Source organism: Lissotriton vulgaris, chromosome 10 (genome assembly GCF_964263255.1).
Source record: "Lissotriton vulgaris chromosome 10, aLisVul1.2, whole genome shotgun sequence".
Lineage (NCBI taxonomy): Eukaryota > Metazoa > Chordata > Amphibia > Caudata > Salamandridae > Lissotriton > Lissotriton vulgaris.
Window position 1 is genome coordinate 339,149,275 of NC_141698.1, and position 20,538 is coordinate 339,169,812.

The following is a 20,538-nucleotide window of genomic DNA, read 5'->3' on the forward strand; positions in this document are numbered from 1 at the left end:
AAAAACATCGGATTGAGGCATGCGATTGTTAGAAATTAGCATTTAAAAAACCTTACAAATTCAGAGAAAAAACACAGGTTCATTAGTTTTCTAATCTTACGCTTAGTTATTCTTTCTGGTTCTTTGAACTCTTTTACTTTTTGGCTGTCTCTACATGCTTTGCAGCTCATACAGAGAAAAAATCCTGTTATATGGTCCTTCTTTTTGGGTCCATTTGTGAAATGGCTCCTCACTAATTGATCTTTTAACGCAGGGCCTCTTCTATATGTAATCAGGGGACTGTGTGGAATTAATGGTCCGATAATGATGTCAGCTTTTAAAACCCTCCAATTTCTTCTGAAAATCTGAAAGATTTCAGTGAAACCAGTCGTGTACTCTATTATCATTCTGACCGTTCCTTTGAATTATGATGTAGAGCCTTGTACCTCCCCCGTTTTTAGCAGATCTTTCCTTTCTACATTTTTTATTTTCATTGTAGCATTTACCAGAGTCTCCTTTCTACATCCTCGATTCTCAAACCTGTGTAAAGAATCATTGCTTACTTTTTGAAAGTCCTCATCTAATGAACAGTTTTGCTTTAACCTCACTAGTTCTCCATAGGGAACACCATTTATAAACTTCTTAGATGGGAAACTGTCTGCGTGCAATGTGCTGTTCCCAGCTGTGGGTTTTCTATAGAGAGTGATTTAAATCTGGTTGTCCTTTATAAATATCATTAGATCCAAATGGGGCACATTTGTCCTGCTCATACACTCTGTGAATTTCAAATTTAAATTGTTGTTATTAAATATTGTCACATATTCCATTGCCTCTTCTACTGACCCTCTCCATATGATGAAGATGTCATCAATGTAACAAGACCATACTTAGTTGTCTCCTGCCCAGGCCACGTGCTTTTCCCACCAGCCTACGAACAAGTTTGCATAGCTGGGGGCAAAACACGTGCCCATCGCAGTTCCCTGCTGTTGGTGAAACAATTCCCCTGTAAAAAGAAAGTTGTTATTCTGGAGACAGTATGCTATTAGTTACATCAACATCACAATATTTTAATGTATTATTTTTTTTAAGAAGAATTGTGTTGCTTCTAGTCTCCTTTGATGTTGAATAATTGTGTAGAGGCTGGTTATATCCAAAGTGACCAACAGCATGTCTGGTTCCCATTCAATGTTGGCAATGATTCTTAAAAAGTCCTTTGTATCTTTCACATAAGAGCTTAAATCCATTACTAACAGTTTTAAAAAACAGTCAATATAAATTGAGGCGTTCCCTAATAGGCTATTTTTGTAGGATACTATTGGTCTTCCGGGGGGGCTGGTTGCGCTCTTATGTACTTTGGGAGGATGGTAGAATGTAGGCAATTCTAGTGTCTCACAGTGTATAAATTTGAAATCCGCTTATTCCAGCATCCCTTTCCCCCTCCATTTATTTGCTAGTTCATGAAAATCCTGGGTACTTTTTTCATATTGCTGTTGCGTTGTTTCTTTGTAGCAATCTTTGTCAGAAAGTTGTCTCCGAGCTCCGTTAAGGTAAGATACCGTGTCCATTATCACAGCATTTCCTCCTCTTTCTGAAGCCTTTATTATTAAGTTGTCATCCTCACTCAAATATGTTATTATTTTTCTCTGTGCTGCTGTGAGATTGTCTTTCTTTAAATTGGGACCTCTTGCCTGTAGTTTCCTTAGGTCCTCTAGTACCAGATCTTGGAAAGTGACTATTGCATTGTGCACTGTTTTGTGGGATTTAACGCAATTTTTTTCTGAGGATGCTTGCGGCTCCCACATTTGTGATTATCATTTACTCTCAGATTTCCACAGCACCAACTGTATTGTCCTGGCCACTTTCTCTCTCAGTTTCCAGTTCCCTCAAAATACGTAAGGTGTCAAATTCCATCCCTGTTAATGGATTTTCTTCATCCATAAAGCATCCACTACCTTCTCCTTGCTTCCTAGGGTGTAGTATGTGTATCTTCATTAGTTTAAGTTTTTGCATGTACCTGTATATATATATATGCGTACATTTGAATGAAATGAAATGAAATGAAATTTGATTTGTAGAGCGCATGGCTGCCCGAAAGCGTCCCAGCGCTTGCTTAGGGAACCCGTCCTGGTATTCCCCTTATGTCCCGACTCGCTCCCTCAGATCTCGTGGGCAATCCCTTGCGGTTACCCCGCGTTTCAGGCTTAGCCGGATGGGCGGGCGCTCCTTCCGTGTGAGAGCTGCGGCTCTCTGGAATTCTCTTCCTTTGGAAATCCACCTCTTAGAGGATCTACTAGCATTTCGCAGGGCCGTGAAAACCTACCTGTTTTAAACTTTTTATGTTGATTTTCACTTTCTTCCTCGCGTTGTGTTATGTTCACCTTTTCCATGCGCCAGGACGCTCCTTCGCTGGAGCAGCTGTGCGCAAAATAAATGTAGCTAACATAACATAAGATAACATAACAGATAACCCAACACTGGGCATCCCCAAGGTGAAAGCCAGGCATCCCGCTGCGAGGGGCCGTTGTGGAGATTAAGCAAGCTATTGCCCAGAGTTACAGAGTGGGACTCCATGATTGGAATAGGCACCGAGGCGATAATTGTCAGGTCCGAGGAAATTTGAGCCCAAGACCCGCCGAGGAGGGGAATTGAACCCTGGTCCGGGCCAGACCTCTGCATCAGGGTCTGCCGCTCCAACCACTTGAGCCACACTTCTCCACATAATCGAATTGTGTTGTGGGTCAGAAGGTAAGGCCAAATTCTAACACTTTTATTTCTTCTGATGTTTTTTGTCTGCTCAATAGGTTTACAACTGTCTTTTTCTCTGGTGACAGTTCTATTTCCGCTTTTCCCCTTGTTTACTCCTCGTAACCCATCCCACAGGTGAGGTAGCCTTTCCTTTTCCTTTACCGTCTGGTTTTCCCTTTCTTTTTTCCAGGGGGTGGGTTCTCGCTGCAGGGCACTGTTTTACTTCTCTCATTAACTGGTATTCTTGAAAAAAAGTAGTTGTCATTGATATTGAATCTTTCTCTTCCCTCCTGGCCGATTGTTCCCCTTCCGACCCATCGACTTCCGATTCAGATGTCTCTCTTGAAGATCTTTTGCTTGTCTTTTACTGAAGCAATTGTTTCCTGGGGATGTCGTATTTTCTGACGAATGTTAAAATTCTCCTAGACTCAAAATCTTCTTCATCTCTTAAAAATTTGGTTTGCTTGCGATGTTTGATCACACTCTCGTAGTCTGTCAGTCTTTTCTCCATTCGCTGTTGAAGCTCCTCTTTTAATTTAACATCCTTGTCCAATTCAATTGTGTCTTCAATTTCCTTTATTTCATCTAACAGCTTCTGTCTCTCACTCCAGGCATATTTAATCAACATTTTCACCATGCCCTTGGCGGATTCTGTTGCATGTTCCTCCCATTCCTGTAATAATAGCGGATCTGGATGCTCATACAAGGGCGTTGTGTAAATTTGCAGACCTCTCGGCATGCAGTCACAGTCTAAGTATCTCTATAGGGAGTTCGCCTCCTATCACTTTCGTGTCTCTTTCTCATAGGTTTTCTCCAATTTATTCCATAAGGATTTTAAATTGCTGCTTGCAGCTTGGCCCCCGATTGTTCCTTTCGGGTCAGGTTTCGGTTTCCGTTTGCTTTTGGTAAAGATTCCCTCTGCTGCTTCCTCTCTTTCTCGATCTGCAAACATAACTGTTTCCACTAAACGTGTGGCTGTTGCTTTTCATACAAATGATTTGCCTACTCGTCAGCCGTTACTGCGTACAATGGGGAAGTTATGCGGGTTGCACTCACTGGCGGGATTCTTCCGACTGCCTCACGTCCTCCAAACCGTAGTTTCGGGTGTCCTCCTACCGCCAGTACGCCCTCTCCGTGTCCCTAGCCATATATCTCCCAAGGATTCCGCTAATTTCACGGCAAACGCACAGCAGGGCTGGCAGTAATATCTAATTCCTATACGTTCACTTACTGCCACTCCGCTCGACACGAGTGCAATCCTCTGCGTTGGTGAGATGCGATTCTTATCCCAAAAGTGAACTTCCCTCAGCGGTAACAGATCAAGGCGCACACTGGCAAAGTAAATTCATGAATTTTATTTGACACACGTATTGTACTTCGACAGATGCGTTTCAGCTGCAAGCCTTCCTCAATGTCACTCGTTTGTAGAAACAGCGCCATATTTAAAATTAAAATAACAATCAACATATGGAGATGACAACACAATTCATTACAATCATCAAAATAGAAAGCGGGAAGCAATGCACTTGCCTATGTCAACTTGGCAGCCATTTTGGAAGGTTTTAAATTAATTCATACTTCTTCCCTTCTTACTGTCAGACAATACCATATTAAAATTGCATATAGTAGTTATGTCACAGAATCAATCAATTATGTACAATCTCTATCAGAACATATATCACTCTCTTGCCAATTGTCATAACAAAGAATTGACAATAATATATATATATATATATATATATATATATATATATTTATTTATATATATATATTCGTGCTCAAGCCCCTGCTAACATTGAGGAAGGCGGAGCGCCGAAACGCGTCTGTTGCAAATATAATAAAATAACATCTGAGAATTACCCCCGGAGTGCGTGGTTTCTATTGTGAACCTGGTGGAAACCTTGAGCGGAATATATATATATATATATATATATATATATATATATATATATATATATATATATATATATATATATATATATATATATATATATATATATATATATATATATATATATATATATATATATATATATATATATATATATATATATATATATATATATATATATATATATATATATATATATATATGTATATATTACCTACTGGCTATCGCCAGTAGGTATATATAGTTAGGATTAATTCTCTATGGAACTTTTGAAAATTCTATGTCTAATAACTTTGGCGTTTGTGGACGGAATCGGCTGAAATTTTCAGGAAAATGGCACATTTTGTTTCTGAGCAGCCCTTGAAAATTTGGGGGGGTTTTGTCGAGGGGGGGCCGAGAAAAAAGGGGGGTCCCAAAACGCGTTTTTCCCATGTTAATTTCCATAGGGCGGTTGGACTCACTTTTAGCTCGAACGGCTGAATGGATTTGCACGAAACTTGGCAAAATTGTAGGGACTGTTAGCCCGATGTGCCTTTGCTAGGTCTCAATATATGTGCTCCAGTAGTTTTTGAGAAATTAACGTTCAAAACAAGATATATATCTGTAACAGCGCTCCGGGCTGCGCTCCGGTTCGCTTACTTTTCGCGAAACGGAACTTTGCGCGCAGAAAGCTGATTGGCTCTCCGGTGTCTGTCAACATTCTAAACAGTCCGGAGCGGCCGCCATCTTATCTCTCGGTAGGATCGAGAGAGAAGAAGAGGTGAAAAACGAAGGGGGAATTTAATGAAAGGGGGCAAGGTATACCTCTCTTGACCCCCTAGGAATGATGTTGGGGTTATTAAAGGGTCTCGTGGGGAAAATAAAAAAAAAATATATTTTTCACGGTAGAAGCGTTTCCCGGGCCGCGAACTGGGCCGCAAACTGGTAGCGCAACGGGAATTCGCCATTTTGTGTTTCGTTTTAATTAAATTACTAGGTATAAGGGGGTGCGGGAGACGTATCCTGACCCCTTATGTTTTCTGAGGGTGGCTGAGGAGGCTCATATATGTTGATACATGTCTTCGAGCGGCTGTGCGTGAGCTTTTTTTTTTTTATTGCTGCGTGACGTCTGTTAACGTTCGATTCGATGGAAATCAGGAAGTGTTGACCACCATTTTGTCACTGCGAGTAAATATTTTGTTATAAATGAATCCTTATTGATAAACATTGTCTGCGCCATCTTGCCTTTTTGTCCAATGCCACAATTTTCTCGTGCACGGCAGCCATTTTAGATGCCTTGACCAGACCCACTCTCTGCACGCCGTCGATTCTCAGCACGGCTCCCCACCCTCGCAAGCATCTCCCCCACGCACTGGTCACCCCCGCTCTCTCTCTCATGCATCGGCCATGTACTTTCCCCCATCTGCGCTGCTCTTCCCTGAGAATTACACTCTGTGCCCGCCCGACACCTCCCTTTCACCCTATTCACTACCGCACCCTCTGACACTCCTCTTCCTCTGTGTCCGATTGTCCAGGCCGGACCCAGGCTATCACCTAGCCCTGCGGATGTAGTTTATGGCCCCAGCTGTAGAGAATCCAGACATACCAATCCTCCCGATTCAGGCGTGAGACTACTGATTTCAGTGCTAGTCTTCCGCCTCCCGATTCCTGCAAGGAAAAATCCGGGGGCATATTACCAACAACTAGCGATATTTTTTGTCTCTAACTTGTTTAGAGACAAAAATTATCGCCGCACATCGGCGAATTTTATCGCAGATAAACCTTGCTATTAGCAAGGTTTATCGCAAATGCGATAAAAAACGGCCGCAATGCATGAATATCGCTGAAAAGTCAGCGATATTCATGCATTATCCAGCAAATGCTCTTAGCCATGTTATCCACCTTCCATTGGATAACATGGCTAAAAACTGCTCAGGACAGGTGTTAGCTTTTGGAGATATTCGCGCTTAGCGCGAATATCTCCAAAAGTTGGTAATAGGAGATAGCGATGGTTAGGGACTGTTTCCAGTCGCTAACATCTTGGCACGCCCACTTTGCATGTCATTAGTGATAAATATCACTGACATGCAAAGCGGGGCCCAAGATGGTCGCTATCTCCTTTTAGCTGTCACTAACTGGTGTTAGAGACAGCTTGGTAATAGGGAGATAATTTTATCTCCTTTTTTTTGGCTTTTAAAGCCAAAAAAGCGGAAATAAACCCCCTTGATAATATGCCCCACGATTCCTCGGGGGTTTCAGCTGACAGGGCTTGGTATTGTGTTACGTGCTAATTCTTCCAGGAAACGTCAGAGGGTCGATGCAGGGGTTCTAGAAGGGGTCATAAACCATTTAAGCCTCATGAACAAGCGCATGGTCTTTTAAAGATTTGTGAAGTACTCGGGGCGGCGGTGTGTGTGTGCCCTCTTTCAGGAGCGGGCGGGGGGGCACTGCCAGCAACTTGCCAGGCCAGGTAGTGTTCAACACGTGCATCACCCTTTCTCTGCCTGCTATTGCGCTCCATGCTTCGGAAAGGTAAGAAAAAGAACGTGCATTTGAGTTTGAAATGTCCGATCCTGTAGCAGTACACTTGCAAAGCCCACACATGACAATAACCCGATTCAAGGCCCCATTCACCCGATTTTTTAAAAATATATAGCACTCCAACAAAGTAGGATTATAAAACTTTATTAACTTTTAAATATAACGAACGCAACAAAAACTGTAAATATATTTAAACATTTTTTGAAATTAACCAGAACTATAACGATAACAACAACAACAATAATAATATAACTTTTATGCCTAAATTATGCAAACATTTAGCTAATCTGCTAAAGGGGGGAGTCGCCATTTCTTTACAATAATCAATAATGAAAAATCAACATCAATAGGGTTGTCCGATGCAGCACTATATTTATTTATCCATCCGTAGCCTCTCTAATCTCCATTACAATATGTTTCTTGCTGTCGCTAGCTGATGAAAAAACTAAAGTGATAACTTCCTCATCCTTATTTTGTCTTTCTTTGTTCCTTAAGATGTTATCTGTGTCAACCTCTTCCGAGAATGCTGATGCGTTAGGGATTTCCTTGTGTTTCTTAATAGCATTGGTGTCTGCACACTTCTTTGTCAATTCTGTGAACATGATAACTGCTTCATAGACAGACGATATCTTTGTTAAGTCATTAGTGTTAAGTGTGTCTGAAACTACAGTGCCCTTCTGTTTTTCTTTCTTCAGGCTCTACAGAGTTTTGTGTGTTGTTCTTTTGAGCGACAATTATTCCAGAGGTTTCAGGTTCACTTGTTTTGTCTTGCAGTGAGTTAACAGCTTTAGAGACTTCATGTTTATTTGCTATGTCCTGCTGTTCGTTAACTGCTTCAGAGACGTCAGCCTCATTTGTTATGTTTGACTAGATCCTGGACCTGCCCGGCCGCGCCCAAAATGGCGCCGGTGTAAATGAGACTCGTAACTGCTTGTTGTGTACTGGTTGCCCAACCTTGATATCACGAGATACGTATGCAGTTTTGAAGCACATGGCGGAGGCTCGTCTGCTGTAGTGGGGCGCCCCTTATCGTTTCAGTCGCCATTCCGCCCGCTTTTGCTACACTGTGCCTTTTCCGCCATTCAGCTGTTTACCGCCCGCTCTTACGGCTACAGCGTCTCGCTCACCATGTAGTTGAGTTGCTCCCACTCTTGCGGTGCAGCGATAGGCGGCTGCCACAGGACTCTTAAAATGGCGGCCGGCTCTTCGGATTTGGGCCTGGTCCAGTAAAATGGCCCTGGGACACCTTGGAACTCGGACGCTTGTCTGCCAGGGCTTGGGTTCCATTCTCGAAAGCGTCCCCTCAGCCTTGAAGATTGTACAAAAGTCCTGGGGGCCCTCGACTCCCGCAGGCTTCCGGTGGGGAGCGGCTGCCATGATTGCTTGCGGAATGGCCACGACGGAGCTACGAGATGGTGGTGCTCTCATGGTGACGCCAGCTTCAGTCTGAAACATCCAGAAACAAGGTGGGGCTTTCATCGTTTGGGAAAAAAAATGTTTTAATCCAATGAAAAGTGTTATTTTTAGGTCACATGACCTAGTCTTACATCATTAGGAAAACAAAAGTAAAATGAACCAATGAAAAGTTTTATTAACAAGTCACATGACCTGTTATGCTTACGTTACGCGCTGCGCGGCGCGCTCTGGATCGTTTCCGGGAAGCTGCGCCTTGCGCACCGGAGCACTTCCGGGTGCGCTAACGCGGCGCGTCATATGACGCATTACGCGACAACGCAGGTCCAGAATATAGTCAAAATGTCTCCACCAACCAGCGGTCGGAATACAACCGCTTTCAGCAGTCCAAAAAGTTTGGTTAAATCTTAAGAGCGGGAGCAACTCAACTACATGGTGAGCGAGACGCTGTAGTCGCAAGAGCGGGCGGTAAACAGCTGAATGGCGGAAGAGGCACAGAGTACCAAAAGCGGGCGGAATGGCAACAAAAACGGTAAAGGGGCGCCCCACTACAGCGTGCCTTCAGGTCAAACGGATTGTGGGACAAGGTCCAGAATGGAAGAGTCATCAAAAGGGAAAAAATTCCGCCGGATCCCGGGAGCCGGCCGCCTATGTCGGGGGCGATCTCAGGCCACATCAGGGCAACACGACTTGGGGAGGGGGCAGGAGCCAAGCGCCCCCTCTCAGTCCGCGCCATCTCACCGCCCCTCGGGGGCCTCCGTCAAGCGGTTTAGGGAGGCACCGTATCACATTGTTTTCCAATGCAGTCAGGTCCACAAACGGACCCTACTTACTTTGAATAGTGAAGCTGCAGCAGGTGCAAATAAGGTTTAAACAGTGTTACAAGCGCTGCTTAGAACTCTGAAGTATGGCACTCAACATCCAGGACTTATGCCATTTGTGTAAGGCAGTGACATCGAACCAACTCAGGGACAAAAAGCATGAATGAACATTCACGTATGAAAATCTTATTTGGGGAAGGGGCAGGATCCAAACGCCCCCTCCCAGTTCGCGCCACTACACCGTATGTGGAAAATCTGAAGCCATCGTTCTACAAACTCTCAACGCTTGCTATCAGTGCATGAGTTTCATGCTCGATCGATTGAGCTAGCCGGATCGGGCAATAAAAAGTATAAAATAGTTATGTAAATAGTTATTTAATAAAATGTTTTACCCTGTTTCTTTGCTGGTGTGTTGTCTATATTTATAATATTTGCATAGGGTTTGTCGTTATTTTGGGCGGGGTGGGTGGCGGAGTCGAGCTGTCTTGCAGCCCTCATGGTGTGGAGCTCAGTTCATTTCACTATTTTCGTATTTCTCATGAAGGGTTGTTCCTAATGTTTGTATTTTACAGAGGTCAAAAAGAGATCGAATTAGTGGTCTACTGATTTTGCTCGATTACTTTTATTTTTTTACACGATTTTTCACTATCTGCAAAGACTAAACAGAGTATTGCGACTTTGTGCTTGTTTGTAAATAGAGAATGATCCAAAGAGAACCAATTCTAAAACAGTAAATGCTTGGATAACAATCAATCAAATGGAGAGACAAGCAGGTACGACGGATTACAACGGGGGTAAAGGTCTGCGTTAACTACTGTTCACTATCTGCAAAGAGAGAGTACTACTAAGAGAAAAGAGGGGAGGGGGGGGCAGCGTTCAAAGCACATCAGCGTGCATAAACACGAAAACGTTTTTACCTATCACGTACTTGACATTTGACAGCTTTTAATATTTGCTATTAAAAAACCATTGAAATTCACTGAAAAAACCATAGGTTATAGTCCATATATAGTTAGGAATTTGCATTTACAAAACCTTGAAAATTCAATGAAAAAACCATTGGTTATAGAACATATATAGTTAGGAATTTTCATTTACAAAACCTTATTTTACTCGCATAAAACCATTGAAATTCCATATATAGTTAGATGTGCTAACTATATATCGCGCACCCGCAATCCACTGCTGATGATGTCACATATTACATCATTCATGACATGGTCAGTGACATCACTGATGACATCACTGATGACAACTCAAATGACATCACTGACAACATCACAGATGACATCATTCATGTGTTAATTCGATGAACCTCTACAGACTCTGATATAACCTTAGATACACTCAGTGAAAACAGACACTCACAGATTGTCACTCATCCATGGAGTTACTCATACACCTAGACAGTCATGCAAAGAATCAATCACACCTCCAATTCCTCAACTATACAGTTATACACACCTTACTTATTGAAACATATTCTAACACATATTTACTCTCTTATACAATCACTGATACAAGTTTTCAATGATCCATGCAGCCACTCACACATTCACTGGCTCTTAAACACAGTAATATATATATGTCAACACTCGCATGTACTGTGTTTTACATATGTACTTACTTTGACATGTAGCATTGAGATATCCAATCACTCACCAATACACTCATGCACACAGTCAACCACCCATACAGCTGTTTCCACATGCAGTTTTGAACCCATAAATCTAGTGAATCAGCTGTTCACACATCTATGCACAGAGTCACACACCTCCCAGCCACTCACACACATACTCAGTCTCCCATACAAATACTTGGGCAACCAATCAATAACCCATATAGTTACTCATATAGCTACTGATCAACACATGCAGCAGTTTACAGAACAACAGATATAATGATGCACAAATTAATAAAGTTTAATCACTAACCCATGCACTCAGTGAGACACATTTAATCACTCCCTCATACAATCAGTCATGCACCTACTAAATCCTTCATCCAGACATTTATACATCCACTCATTCTTCAATATGTAAGACATATTTTAACTTTACAGAAACATACAGTCACTGGATGTTGTCATCAGTGATGTCATCAGTGATGTCACTGACCATGTCATGAATGATGTAATATGTGACATCATCAGCAGTGGATTGCGGGTGCGCGATATATAGTTAGCGCATCTAACTATATATGGAATTTCAATGGTTTTATGCGAGTAAAATAAGGTTTTGTAAATGAAAATTCCTAACTATATATGTTCTATAACCAATGGTTTTTTCATTGAATATATATATATATATATATATATATATATATATATATATATATATATATATATATTACCTACTGGCGATAGCCAGTAGGTATATATAGTTAGGATTAATTCCCTATGGGATTTCTGAAAATTCTATGTCTAATAACTTTGGCGTTTGAGGACGGAATCGGCTGAAATTTTCAGGAAAATGGCACATTTTGTTTCTGAGCAGCCCCTGAAAATTTGGTGGAGTTTCGTCAAGGGGGGGCTGAGAAAAAAGGGGGGTCCCAAAACGCGTTTTTTCCATTCATTTTTCCATAGGGCGGTTGGACTCACTTTTAGTTCGAACGGCTGAATGGATTTGCACGAAACTTGGCAAAATTGTAGGGACTGTTAGCCCGATGTGCCTTTGCTAGGTCTCAATATATGTGCTCCAGTAGTTTTTGAGAAATTAACGTTCAAACCAAGATATATATCTGTAACAGCGCTCTGGGCAGCGATCCGGTCCGCTTACTTTTCGCGAAACGGAACTTTGCGCGCAGAAAGCTGATTGGCTCTCCGGTGTCTGTCAACATTCTAAACAGTCCGGAGCGGCCGCCATCTTATCTCTCGGTAGGATCGAGAGAGAAGAGGTGAAAAACGAAGGGGGAATTTATTGAAAGGGTGCAAGGTATACCCCTTTTGACCCCCTAGGATTGTTGTTGGGGTTATTAAAGGGTCCCGTGGGGAAAATAAAAAAAAATGATTTTTCACGGTAGAAGCGTTTCCCGGGCCGCGAACTGGGCCGCAAACTGGTAGCGAAACGGGAATTCGCCATTTTGTGCTTCGTTTTAATTGTTTAGAGACAAAAATTATCGCCGCACATCGGCCACAATGCATGAATATCGTTGAAAAGTCAGCGATATTCATGCATTATCCAGCAAATGCTCTTAGCCATGTTATCCACCTTCCATTGGATAACAGAAAGCTGATTGGCTCTCCGGTGTCTGTCAACATTCTAAATAGTCCGGAGCGGCCGTCATCTTATCTCTCGGTAGGATCGAGAGAGAAGAAGAGGTGAAAAACGAAGGGGGAATTTATTGAAAGGGGGCAAGGTATACCCCTCTTGACCCCCTAGGAATGTTGTTGGGGTTATTAAAGGGTCCCGTGGGGAAAATAAAAAAAAAATTATTTTTCACGGTAGAAGCGCTTCACGGGCCGCGAACTGGGCCGCAAACTGGTAGCGAAACGGGAATTCGCCATTTTGTGCTTCGTTTTAATTGTTTAGAGACAAAAATTATCGCCGCACATCGGCCACAATGCATGAATATCGCTGAAAAGTCAGCGATATTCATGCATTATCCAGCAAATGCTCTTAGCCATGTTATCCACCTTCCATTGGATAACAGAAAGCTGATTGGCTCTCCGGTGTCTGTCAACATTCTAAATAGTCCGGAGCGGCCGCCATCTTATCTCTCGGTAGGATCGAGAGAGAAGAAGAGGTGAAAAACGAAGGGGGAATTTATTGAAAGGGGGCAAGGTATACCCCTCTTGACCCCCTAGGAATGTTGTTGGGGTTATTAAAGGGTCCCGTGGGGAAAATAAAAAAAAAATTATTTTTCACGGTAGAAGCGCTTCACGGGCCGCGAACTGGGCCGCAAACTGGTAGCGAAACGGGAATTCGCCATTTTGTGCTTCGTTTTAATTGTTTAGAGACAAAAATTATCGCCGCACATCGGCCACAATGCATGAATATCGCTGAAAAGTCAGCGATATTCATGCATTATCCAGCAAATGCTCTTAGCCATGTTATCCACCTTCCATTGGATAACATGGCTAAAAACCGCTCTGTGCGTGAGCTTTTTTTTTTTTTTTTTTTTTTTTGCTGCGTGACGTTTGTTAACGTTCGATTCGATGGAAATCAGGAAGTGTTGAACACCATTTTGTCACTGCGAGTAAATATTTTGTTATAAATGAATCCTTATTGATAAACATTGTCTGCGCCATCTTGCGTTTTTGTCCAATGCCACAATTTTGTCGTGCACGGCAGCCATTTTAGATGACTTGACCAGGGCCACTCTCTGCACGCCGTCGATTCTCAGCATGGCTCCCCACCCTCGCACGCATCTCCCCCACGCAATGGTCACCCCCGCTCTCTCTCTCATGCATGGGCCATATACTTCCCCCATCTGCGCTGCTCTTCTCTGAGAATCACACCCTGTGCCCGTTCGACACCTCCCTTTCACCCTATTCACTACCGCACCCTCTGACACTTCTCTTCCTCTGTGTCCGATTGTCCAGGCCGGACCTAGGCTATCACCTAGCCCTGCGGATGTAGTTTATGGCCCCAGCTGTAGAGTATCCAGACATGTCAACCCTCCCGATTCAGGTGTGAGACTACTGATTTCAGTGCTAGTCTTTCGTTTCCCGATTCCTGCAAGGAAAAACCCGGGGGCATATTTCCAACAACTAGCGGTAATTTTTGTCTCTAACTTGTTTAGAGACAATAATTATCGCCGCACTTCGGCGAATTTTATCGCACATAAACCTTGCTATTAGCAAGGTTTATCGCAAATGCGATAAAAAACGGCCGCAATGCATGAATATCGCTGAAAAGTCAGCGATATTCATGCATTAGTCAGCAAATGCTCTTAGCCATGTTATCCACTTCCCATTGAACAACCGCATGGTCTTTTAAAGATTTGTGAAGTACTCGGGGCGGCGGTGTGTGTGTGTCCTCTTTCAGGAGCGGGCGGGGGGGCACTGGCAGCAATTTGCAGGCCAGGCAGTGTTCAACACGTGCATCACCCTTTCTCTGCCTGCTATTGCGCTCCATGCTTCGGAAAAGTAAGAAAAAGAACGTGCATTTGAGTTTGAAATGTCCGATCTTGTAGCAGTACACTTGCAAAGCCCACACATGACAATAACCCGATTCAAGGCCCCATTCACCCGATTTTTAAAAAAAATATAGTACTCCAAGACAGTTACATTTTAAAACTTTATTAATATTTAAATATAACGAACGCAACAAAAACTGTAAATATATTTAACCATTTTTTGAAATTAACCAGAACTATAACGATAACAACAACAACAACAATAATATAACTTTTATGCCTAAATTACGCAAACATTTAGCTAATCTGCTAAAGGGGGGAGTCGCCATTTCTTTACAATAATCAATAATGAAAAATCCACATCAATAGGGTTGCCCGTTTTCTCGATGCAGCACTATAGTGCAATATACACAGCACCTGGGGTGTCAAGAGTGAACAGGTCTTTCTTTGTTCCTTAAGATTCTCCGAGAATGCTGATGCATTGGTGTCTGTACACTTCTTTGTCAATTCTGTCAAGATGATAACTGCTTTATAAACAGACGATATCTTTGTTTCGTCATTAGTGTTAAGTGTGTCTGAAACTACAGTGCCCTTCTGTTTTTTTTTCTTCAGGCTCTACAGAGTTTTGTGTGTTGTTCTTTTGAGCGACAATTATTCCAGAGGTTTCAGGTTCACTTGTTTTGTTCTGCAGTGAGTTAACAGCTTTAGAGAGTTCATGTTTATTTGCTATGTCCTGCTGTTCGTGAACTGCTTCAGAGACGTCAGCCTCATTTTTTATGTTTCAGTAGATCCTGGACCTGCCCGGCCGCGCCCAAAATGGCGCCGGTGTAAATGGGACTCGTAACTGCTTGTTGTGTACTGGTTGCCCAACCTTGATATCACGAGATACATATGCAGTTTTGAAGCACATGGCGGAGGCTTGTCTGCTGTAGTGGGGCGCCCCTTTATCGTTTCAGTCGCCATTCCGCCCGCTTTTGCTACACTGTGCCTCATCCGCCATTCAGCTGTTTACCGCCCGCTCTTACGGCTACAGCGTCTCGCTCACCATGTAGTTGAGTTGCTCCCACTCTTGCGGTGCAGCGGTAGGCGGCTTCCACAGGACTCTTAAAATGGCGGCCGGCTCTTCGGATTTGGGCCTGGTCCAGTAAAATGGCCCTGGGACACCTTGGAACTCGGACGCTTGTCTGCCAGGGCTTGGGTTCCATTCTCGAAAGCGTCCCCTCAGCCTTGAAGATTGTACAAAAGTCTTGGGGGCCCTCGACTCCCGCAGGCTTCCGGTGGGGAGCGGCTGCCATGATTGCTTGCGGAATGGCCACGACGGAGCTACGAGATGGTGGTGCTCTCATGGTGACTTCATCTTCAGTCGGAAACATCCAGAAACAAGGTGGGGCTTTCATCGTTTGGGGAAAAAAAATGTTTTAATCCAATGAAAAGTGTTATTTTTAGGTCACATGACCTAGTCTTACATAATTAGGAAAAGAAAAGTAAAATGAACCAATGAAAAGTTTTATTAACAAGTCACATGACCTGTTATGCTTACGTTACGCGCTGCGCAGCGCGCTCTGGATCGTTTCCGGGAAGCTGCGCCTTGCGCACCAGAGCACATCCGGGTGCGCTAACGCGTCGCGTCATATGACGCATTACGCGACAATGCAGGTGCAGAATATAGTCAAAATGTCTCCACCAACCAGCGGTCGGAATTCCACCGCTTTCAGCAGTCCAAAAAGTTCGGTCAAATCTTAAGAGCGGGAGCAACTCAACTACATGGTGAGCGAGACGTTGTAGTCGCAAGAGCGAGCGGTAAACAGCTGAATGGCGGAAGAGGCACAGAGTACCAAAAGCGGGCGGAATGGCAACTAAAACGGTAAAGGGGCGCCCTATGACAGCGTGTCTTCAGGTGAAACGGATTGTGGGACAAGGTCCAGAATGAAAGATTCTTCAAAAGGGAAAAAATTCCGCCGGACCCCGGGAGCCGGCCACCTATGCCGGGGGCGATCTCAGGCCTCACCAGGGCAACACGACTTGGGGAGGGGGCAGGAGCCAAGCGCCCCCTCTCAGTCCGCGCCATCTCACCGCCCCTCGGGAGCCTCCGTCAAGCGGTTTAGGGAGGCACCGTATCACATTGTTTTCCAATGCAGTCAGGTCCACAAATGGACCCCACTACTTTGAATAGTGAAGCTGCAGCAGGTGCAAATAAGGTTTAAACAGTGTTACAAGAACTGCTTAGAACTCTGAAGTATGGCACTCAATAACCAGGACTTATGCCATTTATGTAAGGCAGTGACATGGAAGCAACTCAGGGACAAAAAGCATGAACGAACATTCACGTATGAAAATCTTATTTGGAGAAGGGGTAGAATCCAAACGCCCCCTGCCAGTTCGCGCCACTACACTGTATGTGGAAAATCTGAAGCCATCATTCTACAAACTCTCAACGCTTGTTATCAGTGCATGACTTTCATGCTCGATCGATTGAGCTAGCCGGATCGGGCAATAAAAAGTATAAAATAGTTATGTAAATAGTTATTTAATAAAATGTTTTATTCTGTTTCTTTGGTGGTGTGTTGTGTATATTTATAATATTTGCATAGGGTTTGCCGTTATTTTGGGCGGTGTGGGTGGCGGAGTCGAGCTGTTTTGCAGCCCTCATGGTGTGGAGCTCAATTCATTTCACTATTTTCGTATTTCTCATGAAGGGTTATTCCTAATGTTTGTATTTTACCGAGGTTAAAAAGAGATTGAATTAGTGGTCTACTGATTTTGCTCGATTACTTTTATTTTTTTACACGATTTTTCACTATCTGCAAAGACTAAACAGAGTATTGCGACTTTGTGCTTGTTTGTAAATAGAGAATGATCCAAAGAGAACCAATTGTAAAACAGTAAATGCTTGGATAATAATCAATCAAATGGAGACAAGCAGGTACGACGGATTACAACAGGGGTAAAGGTCTGCGTTAACTACCGTTCACTATCTGCAAAGAGAGAGTACTACTAAGAGAAAAGAGGGGAGTGGGGGGGGGGCAGCGTTCAAAGCACATCAGCGTGCATAAACACGAAAACGTTTTTACCTATCACGTAGTTGACATTTGACAGCTTTTGATGTTTGCTATTAAAAAACCATTGAAATTCACAGAAAAAACCATAGGTTATACTCCATATATAGTTAGGAATTTGCATTTACAAAACCTTGAAAATTCAATGAAAAAACCATTGGTTTTAGGCCATATATAGTTAGGGATTTGCATTTACAAAACCTTGAAAATTCAATGAAAAAACCATTGGTTTTAGGCCATATATAGTTAGGGATTTGCATTTAGAAAACCTTATTTTACTCGCATAAAACCATTGAAATTCCATATATAGTTATAAGCGCTAACTATATATCGCGCACCCGCAATCCACTGCTGATGATGTCACATATTACATCATTCATGACATGGTTAGTGACATCACTGATGACATCACTGATGACATCTCAAATGACATCACTGATGTCATCACTGATAACATCTCATTTGACATGACTGATCACATCACTGATGATATCATTCATGTGATAATACCATGAACCTCTTCAGACTCTAATATAACCTTAGATACAATCAGTGTAAACAGACAGTCACTCATCCATGGAGTTACTCACACACCTAGTCAGTTATGCCAAAAATCAATCACACCTCCATTTTCTCAACTATACAGTTATACACACCTTACTTATTCAAACATATACTAACACATATTTACTTTACTCTCTTATACAATCTCTGATACATGTTCACAATGATCCATACAGCCACTCACACATTCACTAGCTCTTATGCACAGTTATTTATAGATGTCAACTCTCACATGTACTGTGTTTTACATATGTACTTAATATGACATGTAGCACTGAGATATCCATTCACTCACTAATACACTCATGCACAGTCAACCGCCCATACAGCTGTTTCCACATGCAGTTTTGAATCTATACATATAGTGAATCAACTACTCACACATCTATGTACAGAGTCACACACCTCCCAGCCACCCATACACACACACTTAGTTTCCCATACAAATACTTGGACAACCAATCAATAACCCATACAGTTACTCATATAGCTACTGATCAACATATGCAGCAGTTTGTAGAACAACAGATATAATGATGCACAAATTAAAACAGTTTAGTCACTAACCCATGCACTCAGTGAGACACATTTAATCACTCACTCATACAGTCAGTCTTGCACCTACTAAATCCTTCATCCAGACACTTATATATCCACTCATTCTTCAATATGTAAGACATGTTTTAACTTTACAGAAACATACAGTCACTGGATGTTGTCATCAGTGATGTCATCAGTGATGTCACTAACCATGTCATGAATGATGTAATATGTGACATCATCAGCAGTGGATTGCGGGTGCGCGATATATAGTTAGCGCTTATAACTATATATGGAATTTCAATGGTTTTATGCGAGTAAAATAAGGTTTTCTAAATGCAAATCCCTAACTATATATGGCCTAAAACCAATGGTTTTTTCATTGAATTTTCAAGGTTTTGTAAATGCAAATCCCTAACTATATATGGCCTAAAACCAATGGTTTTTTCATTGAATTTTCAAGGTTTTGTAAATGCAAATTCCTAACTATATATGGAGTATAACCTATGGTTTTTTCTGTGAATATATATATATATATATATATATATATATATATATATATATATATATATATATATATATATATATATATATATATATATATATATATATATATATATATATATATATATATATATATATATATTACCTACTGGCGGTCGCCAGTAGGTATATATAGTTAGGATTTTTTCTCTATGGGACTTTTGAAAATTCTATGTCTAATAACTTTGGCATTTGTGGACGGAATCGGCTGAAATGTTCAGGAAAATGGCACATTTTGTTTCTGAGCGGCCCGTTTCGTCAAGGGGGGGCCGAGAATAAAGGGGGGTCCCAAAACGCGTTTTTCCCATTCATTTTTCCATAGGGCGTTTGGCCTCACTTTTAGCTCGAACGGCTGAATGGATTTGCACGAAACTTGGCAAAATTGTAGGGACTGTTAGCCCGATGTGCCTTTGCTGGGTCTCAATATATGTGCTCCAGTGGATTTTGAGAAATTAACGTTTTAAAAAACAGATATATCTGTGACAGCGTCCCGGATAGCGCTCCGGTTCGCAAACTTTTTGCGTAACGGAACTTTGCGAAGCGAAGCTGATTGGCTCTCCGGTGTCTGTCAACATTCTAAACAGTCCGGAGTGGCCGCCATCTTGTCTCTCGGTAGGATCGAGAGACAAGAAGAGGAGAAAAAAACGAAGGGGGAATTTAATGAAAGGGGGCAAGGTAGACCCTTCTTGACCCCCTAGGAATGATGTTGGGGTTATTAAAGGGTCCCGTGGGGCAAATAAAAAAAAATAGTTTTTTGCGGTAGAAGCGCTTTCCGGTTCGCGAACCGGGTAGCGACCTGGGACGTGAAACGGGAATTCGCCATTTTGTGTTTCGTTTTAATTAAATTACAAGATGGAGGAAAAACAATGTGAGAAATGGGTATAAGGGGGTACGGGAGACGTATCCTGACCCCCTATGTTTTCTGAGGGTGGCTGTGGATGCTCATATATGTTGATACTTGTCTTCCAGCGGCTGCGCGTGAGCGTTTTTTTTTTTGTTGCTGCGTGACGTCTGTTAACGTTTGATTCTAAGGAAATCAGGAAGTGTTGACCGCCATTTTGACACTGCGAGTAAATATATTGTTAAAAATAATTGTTATAAATTAATCCGTATTGATAAACATTGTCTGCGCCATCTTGCTTTTTTTCCAATGGCACACTTTTGTCGTGCACGGCAGCCATTTTAGATGCCTTGACCAGACCCACTCTCTGCACGCTGCCGATCGTGACGTCTGTTAACGTTCGATTCGAAGGAAATCAGGAAGTGTTGACCGCCATTTTGACACTGCGAGTAAATATATTGTTAAAAATAATTGTTATAAATTAATCCGTATTGATAAACATTGTCTGCGCCATCTTGCTTTTTTCCAATGCCACACTTTTGTCGT